Raw genomic sequence first — 7,629 nt, 5'->3', positions numbered from 1 at the left:
AAGCTCTTTGACAGCTATACTGGGTTGTACAGTGTCACATTCCCCCCACCCCCACCCCATTCATGTCCTTCCTGGACCTTAGAATGTGACTTTATCTGGAAATAGTGTCATTGCAGATGTAGTTAGTTAAGATCAGGTCATACTGGAGTAGGATGGGCCCTTTATCCAACGGGACTAGTGTTCTTTTAAGAGATGAGACACAGACCACAACATGAGAAAAGAGTTAAGAGACTGGAGGAAGGCAGGTACAAGCCAAAGAACACCAAGGATTGCTGGACAGCACCAGGAACTAAGAAGGGGCAAGGAAGGGTTGGTTTTACCTAGTCTCAGAGGAAACATGATTCTGCTGACACCTTTATTTCGGACTTCCAGCCTCCAGAACTGTGAGAAAATAAATACCTGTTGTTTTAAGGCACCCAATGGGTGTCACTCCGTTATGACAGCCCTAGGAAACTAAGACAACAGCAATTTTAATTTCTAATTTACCTTCCCAACCCAAAGACTGCCATATCCATAGACCAGCCCAGGACTACGTAGGCGCTCAATCCCGGCGGTGGTAAAGGAATGAGTGAGCTTCAACAGTCCTACTAATCAAGAATTACTAGGCGCTTATGAGCTACTGCTGTGAGATGCACAGCCTACGTTCAGCAAATGGTAGCCATTATTGCGGCAAGATATGGGGCTACACAGATAAACGAAAGACAGTAAGAAACTAAATACAGCAAGGGGCAAGTGGAGCAAGGCCAGAAACACGGGCAGTTGTGAGGGGCAGTGGGCCTCGATTCCCCGGAGGATCCCCGTGGGAGAAGTGGGTTGTTTTCTGAATAGATGGAGTCTCCAACCCGCTCTCTGAAGCCCCACTGAACGACTCCCAGGCCTCTCCGGCCGTGGACCCAGCAACAAACACACCCCTCCCCCAACCCGCGTCCCTAGCTGCTCTAGACCACCCTACCGGGCATACGGCAGCCCTCCCAGAAAGCGTCAACCACTTCGTTCTCTCCGCGCCTGCGCACGGCGCCTCGACGCGACGCTCCACCCCACGCTACTGCGTGGGGCGGGACTTCCTCCCGGCGCCCCGGAAAGCGGAGAGAGCTCTTTTCCGCCGGAAGAAGAAAGGAGTTGCCACCGAGATCGGACACCGGAGAGCAGGCGTCTTCTGTCACGTAAAGTAAGGCCGATCTCCGGCCACCCGGCGAGGCGGATGACAGCAGCGTCCTTGTAGGCAGGCTGGCTGGAGTGTTGGGCTTCAGGAGACGCGGAGGGGAACCGGAGTAGAGGTGAGGGGTCGGTGTATCTGTCGCCGTGTCAGCGCCACCGGCGACCTAGGTCTCATTACTAAGTTATTGTCCTCCGCTTTCTGGACCTCGTCTGAAAAACGAGCTTGGTAGCTCACGGAGCTGTCGTGGGGATAGATGTGAAAGGGAGAAATCCACACTCAGAATGCAGTTTAAGAGAAAAATTCAGTAGGTGAAATTTCCCATGGGCGCTATCCTGTGTTGAGTAAGGTATGCAACGTGAAGGTCTATACAAACCCAGACTTTCATAATCGATGATTCCTGCTTGAGGCAGCAGTGCTTGTTGCATTAATTTGAAAAAGTACACTCACAGTTGGTAATTTTTAAGCTTCCTGAATCGGCCAGCAGAGTCACTTGGTATTAGAGGTGGAACCATACCCCTTCTTTCATCTTTTTTTTTAAAATTTATTTATTTTTTTGTTTTTGGCTGCATTAGGTCCTTCCTGCTGTGCACGAGCTCTCTCTAGTTGCGCGAGCGGGGGCCACTCCTCCCTGCGGTGCGTGGGCTACTCAGTGCAGTGGCCTCTCGCTGCGGAGCATCGGCTCCAGGCCCGCGGGCTTCAGTAGTTGTGGCTCACAGGCTCCGGAGAGCAGGCTCAGTAGCTGTGGCGCACGGGCCCAGCTGCCCCGCGGCATGTGGGGCCTTCCCGGACCAGGGCTCGAACCCGCGTCCACCGCACCGACAGGCTGATTCCCAACCACTGCACCACCAGGGAAGTCCCCCCTCCTTTCATCTTAAATTGAAGCTCAGTCTTTGAGAGGAGACAGGCTGAAAGTAACACAGGTTGTTAGTGATAGAGATGGGACTAGAAGTGACATTTCTTCATTTCCAACCCAGAATTCTTTCCTCCACACCATACCATCTCTTTGAATTGCTGAACAAGTCTTTTTGGGGGAAAGTGAGCAGGAGTGAAGAGGGTGGTGGTGTACATTTAGGTGCAGTATGAATCCATCAAAGGCAAAGTCACTATGTGTCAGGAGTTAGAACTGTCATTTATTTGCATTTTAGATACTCTATAGATGTAGGTGCATCTATCATTTCCTATTCAGGAACGTATGTGTAGTAACAAAACGTGAAGATGAAACTTTGCGTACCTCTTACATACCTTTACACAGAAAAGCCTGGTGTTCATAGGTATATGCTCACCTTGGAAGACTTATCACTAACTATTTATTATTTGAGTTCTCACTATGAATATTTACTGTAACAATCTGTGGAAGTGTTTACTCAAAACACTGTCTGAATCAGAAACTAGCTATAAAGAACTCGTAAGTTGCCCGCAAGTCCAGGGCAGATGCTGTAGAGGGCATTGCAGTCACACCTCAGCTGTCTGCATAAGTAATACTGCACTTAGTGCTCGTGCTGTTTAAAAGTATTGTGCGTTATCTCTCTCATCTTTTCCATATTATTAGGTGGAAATGTAGGAACGTGGGAAAGCCTAAGAGGTCTAGAAAACAACCTGAACATTAGCAAATATTGAAAACTGTTAGCATCACACAGGGGAAGTCTTTCCACTGAGAAACTCATTCAACTAGATGTTCATTGTGAGGGACCCACTGTTACTCTATATAAATTATTTTCAAACTTTTTGCTCTCAGGACTCCCTTACAAATTATTGAGGATTCCAAAGAGCTCTCATTTATGTGTGTTATATATATATATCAATATTTATGGTATTAGAAATTAAAAACTGAGAGGTGCCTTTAAACACAAGAATATACAAGCACACATTCTGTTGTTAGAGTAAAAGGATCTCAGGGGCCCTCACAGGGACCAGACTTTTAAGAATAACTGCTCTATACAAATGTTTCAAAAAAATTTTAGATGATTGCTGTAGCAAGTGATTGTGACATAAGCAGAAGTATCACCTTAAAAATGGAATAACAAGGGGCTTCCCTGGTGGCGCAGTGGTTGAGAGTCCGCCTGCCGATGCAGGGGACACGGGTTCGTGCCCTGGTCCGGGAAGATCCCACATGCCGCGGAGCGGCTAGGCCCGTGAGCCATGGCCGTTGAGCCTGTGCATCGGGAGCCTGTGCTCCGCAACGGGAGAGACCACAGTGGTGAGAAGCCCGCGTACCGCAAAAAAAAAAAAGGAATAACAGGGACAGTCTTATATTTCTATAATTTCTACTGGAATGATGCAGAGTTCATAGTTATTACATAAGTAGGTAATTGGTGTTTAAAACGCCTTCTCTTCTGCAGAAATCTTTGACAGTTATATGTGGTTATTTGGGGGAAATTGGCTTGAAGTTCTCTGAAGGGCTGGGAACATATTTTTCTGCTTTAAAGTAGTGAAACATAGGATCCCACCTGAAAATTCTAGCCAGCCATCAACTTTTTAGGAAAGGATGAGATTTCAGTTGTCTGAAGGTTGTCTCGGGGAGTGGAGCTGTTGTTTGGCATTGAGCTACTGTAATTGTTACTTTGTATCACTTGTGAGGACATCTTTCCCATAAAATGGTTTTTTAAAGACACTTAAAGGAATTTCCTGGCTGTCCAGTGGCCAAGGTTGTCTCGGGGAGTGGAGCTGTTGTTTGGCATTGAGCTACTGTAATTGTTACTTTGTATCACTTGTGAGGACATCTTTCCCATAAAATGGTTTTTTAAAGACACTTAAAGGAATTTCCTGGCTGTCCAGTGGTTAGGGCCCCATGCTTCCACTGCAGGGGGCACGGGTTTGATCCCTGGTCGAGGAACTAAGATCTCACAGGCCGTGCTGAATAGCCAAAAAAAAAAAAAAAGTATTAAAAAAAAAAAAGGACACAACATTTGAGAAGGAATCGCCTGTGATCTTTGTAAATCCCTAAATTTTTCATTACCTCAACGGCATATAACTTCCTCCATCAAAGTCTTAGATTCTAAGACCAGCAGAGAGCCAGAGTCCTGTTGTGCTGTGATATCAGAACATCTGTCAAGCTCAGGGCCAAGGGGGTAGCTTCCACTCACCAGCCTCCAGAGGATATGAACCAAATTTATGTTTCAGAGCATTTTAAGTAAACATATTGTAGACCTTTGGGCTCTCTTAATTAAGAGTAGTCAAAACTATAATATTAAATGTGTCAAAGATCTCTTGCAGTCATGGGGAGGAGCTTTCTAGGCCACACACATCTTCCCCACCCCCTAGATTCTTCTAAGCCCCTCCCACTCTGCCCATATTAGAAGTCACCATGGCGCACTGCTAATGGGATTATGTATTAGATCCCTCAGGTGTATTGGAACAGAAGAAAGGTTGAGAAGTGCTCCCCCTGCTCCTACCAGTACACACAGATTTGAAAGCTACTTTCTAATAAAGAGGCTTTTCTTTTAATTTGGAAGACAATTTGATGTCTCCTTTTCTTTTCAGATATATGAGCTCTTTGAAAGCAGAACACTGTTGTTTCCATGTTCTGATCATTCAGAGATTATGAAGGCACAGTTCCTGCCTTTGATTTGCTTACTGTCAAGCGGAGTAGACACAGGTCATGGTGGCAGTATAGCCACTTAAGTATTCTGAAGGAGGTGAGTATGTGGAACTTAGCCTGGGAGAGGGAGGAATTAAGCAGTGCTTCTAAGAAGTAACTTTTATACAGGCATTACTTGGGTGGGCAAGGAGCTGGGGGTGGGGGTGGTGTTCATTCCAGGTTCCCAGGAATCTGTGGCTGGTTTATAAATTGTACAAAAGACACTATCAAGTGTATTTTCCAGAGCTCTTTCCTTATTTTTGGATCGTGCTTCTCTTGTTTTCCTTTTCTCTCACTGCCCCCTCCCCCTTAATTGGATGGGTATTTGGGATATGAAGGGAAGTCAGAGGGTAGAAATCTTTCTGTGTGGCCGAATAATAGGATGGCTTTACCAAGAAGTGAGGGGTGTACTCAGTAAATCCATTTGTAAAAAGTAAGTTCCTGCTTTGTTTAAACGCACAGCTGGGAAATCTCAGCTATGTTGGTTGGATTCTTTCCCAGTGAATGGATTATATTCTTGTCTCCAGTCCAGTCTATTTGAATATAAGGACATGTCGTAAGCTGCTTTCAAAGAAGAGACCCACATTTAGGCTTAGGAATGAGCACAGGGGAGACAGCAAGGTTAGAATCCAAGTTCATTGTATAAAAACATTTTTATCGGTTATGTCTGAATGACTGCATGTTGTTTTAATCAGCCGCAAACTGTTTAGTTGAATTTGCATAACTCAAATAAATGATAGTTTAATTCTACCAGGATTTGAGTGAGGTGGAAATAGAGCAGAAAAACCTGAATCTATCAATGTGTGGGAAAAATGAAGAAAAAGCAATTAATTAGTTGGGCTTAATTTTTTTCTGGGATTGGGGAATAGCAGAAAACAAGCCCTGAAGTAGAAAGACATGAACTAGCCCCTGTTCAGTAGCATTTCTAAAATATTTGGGACATTTTACTAACTTGGGGCATAGCTGTGCCCAACTCATGGTTACGCTCCTTCCGGGAGACTTCCTAACTGACAGAAAAGATGCTGACTGGGTGCAATCTTTCCAAATCACAAACTGTTATTATTATTATTTTTTTTGGCTGCGTTGGGTCTTCACTGCGCGCGGGCTTTCTCCAGCTGTGGCGAGCAGGGGGCTACCTTTTGTTGCAGTGCGCGGGCTTCTCATTGTGGTGGCTTCTCTTGTTGCGGAGCACGGGCTCTAGGCACGCAGTCTTAGTAGTTGTGGCTCACGGGCTCTAGAGCGCAGGCTCAGTAGTTGTGGCGCACGGGCTTAGTTGCTCCATGGCATGTGGGATTTTCCCGGACCAGGGCTCAAACCTGTGTCCTTTCATTGACAGGTGGATTCTCAACCACTGTGCCACCAGGGAAGCCCACAAACTGTTACCTTGCATTTAGATTCATTAAGCGTTGGTTGCCATGAAGCAAGCATATGCAAGAGTTCAAATCTCTTAAAGCTTGAAGTTATAAAAGTAATAGATTACCATTCCCTCAATATCTTGACATGCTAGAGGACAGTGTTTTAAAAGCTGGACTTGTCATGTTCTTCTGGAGACTAAGAAATTAGAGTCCTTGAAGTCAAGCTGACTCTGCTTTTAGCCTCCTAAATGAAAAGGTAGATAGAACAGGTCTTGTTTGCAAACTGAATTCAAGACCTACTTATCTACCAACAGCAGTTATACACTTTCTATTGTCTTACTATAGAAAATAGGAGTAGTGAATTTATAAATGAGTCAGGGTAAAGAAAGACATAGTGAACCCATGAGAATCTTACTCTAATTGATAGGAAGGTGACTAGAAGTTGGAGAAGTTGGTTAGGAAAGTGGAGGAGAGGACCTTTCCTGTAGTACAGTCTTCATAGGGTCCAGGAAGTCTTTTTTTTTTTTTTTTTTTAATTAATTAACTTTTGGCTGCATTGAGTCTTCATTGCTGCATGCAGGCTTTCTCTAGTTGCGGCGAGTGGGGGCTACTCTGTTGTGGTGCATGGGCTTCTCATTGTGGTGGGTTCTCTTGTTGAGGAGCACAGGCTCTAGGTGCGCAAGCTTCAGTAATGGTGGCACGCGGGCTCAGTAGTTGCGCACGGGCTCAGTTGCTCCACGGCACGTGGGATCTTCCCAGACCAGGGCTCGAACCCTTGTCCCCTGCATTGGCAGGCGGATTCTTAACCACTGTGCCACCAGGGTAGCCCCAGGTAGTCTTCTGGTAGCTAAACCTTGGATAGAGACCAGCCTAGTCTCATTTACAGAATGCCACATCATGGTGAATTGTGCTGGGGGCAGCTGCCACTGTGTGAGCCACGTAAGATTTTAACACATTTTGGAGGATGAGAAGAGCAAATTGATGACGAAGCACATGCTTCAGAAATTACTTAATTGCATGTGTACAAGTGATTGCATATTGTTTGAATAAGCAGGAAGTCAATTATTAAACATACACTTTTCCAAATAAAAGGCAATTTAATTTTACCAGAAACCAGTGTCATTTTGTATCCCAAGTCTCTAACCAGCTTTACAATCTCATCTAATAAAGGTGCCTTAAATTCTGAGTATTCTGAATTATTAAACCCGTGTTACTTTACACCAGGATTCTGTGGTGGTTTTACATATTTTCTTTCCCCTTTGTTAAGGTGGGGAAACCAAAGATTATGTTAATAACTTGCTCAAGAATTATAAAGTGATATAGGTAAAGCTAAGAAAAGAACAGATTTTGGTATCTTTTGCCCAGTATCAGGGATTGTGGCTAAAATGGTCTGATTTTTTTTTAAAAATCTTTTTCTGTTTTGTTTTTTAACAGATTTATCAGCAGGTTGCAGGTGAACATGGCCTTGAGGTAAATCCTGCCCCTTATTGAAATTTAGTTCCAGCAGATTGTTCTTGGCATTTTAAGGAACTAGAATA

General features: G+C 44.7%; 1 long non-coding RNA gene, 1 other non-coding gene and 1 pseudogene across 11 annotated transcripts in view; 2 read left to right on the top strand and 1 right to left on the bottom strand.

Moving 5' to 3' along the window:
- LOC149749994 (uncharacterized) overlaps positions 1-1,097 on the bottom strand; it is a 32,056-nt pseudogene extending 30,959 nt beyond the window's left edge. Inside the window, exons 1-2 of the transcript XR_016391823.1 lie at positions 953-1,097; positions 321-381 (exon numbers count right to left, since the gene is read on the bottom strand). The product of XR_016391823.1 is annotated as an uncharacterized LOC149749994 (transcript). The remainder of the gene's footprint in view (positions 1-320; positions 382-952) is intronic.
- Positions 1,098-1,114: 17 nt separating this feature from the next.
- LOC111164763 (uncharacterized) overlaps positions 1,115-7,629 on the top strand; it is a 32,465-nt gene continuing 25,950 nt past the window's right edge. For all 9 annotated transcript variants that reach the window (XR_016391997.1, XR_016391996.1, XR_016391995.1 and 6 more), the window contains exons 1-3: positions 1,115-1,277; positions 4,640-4,794; positions 7,526-7,561. This is a non-coding gene — a long non-coding RNA (uncharacterized LOC111164763). The remainder of the gene's footprint in view (positions 1,278-4,639; positions 4,795-7,525; positions 7,562-7,629) is intronic.
- LOC115803934 (small Cajal body-specific RNA 15) lies at positions 6,281-6,407 on the top strand. The gene has a single exon (XR_004024742.1).

The sequence above is a fragment of the Delphinapterus leucas genome, chromosome 2 (genome assembly GCF_059928025.1).
Source record: "Delphinapterus leucas isolate spDelLeu-1000000601 "Yukka" chromosome 2, BTC_Dleu_Yukka2, whole genome shotgun sequence".
NCBI lineage: Eukaryota > Metazoa > Chordata > Mammalia > Artiodactyla > Monodontidae > Delphinapterus > Delphinapterus leucas.
The sequence above is the reverse complement of the archived record's forward strand: the minus strand, read 5'-3'. Positions and strand labels throughout refer to the sequence as shown.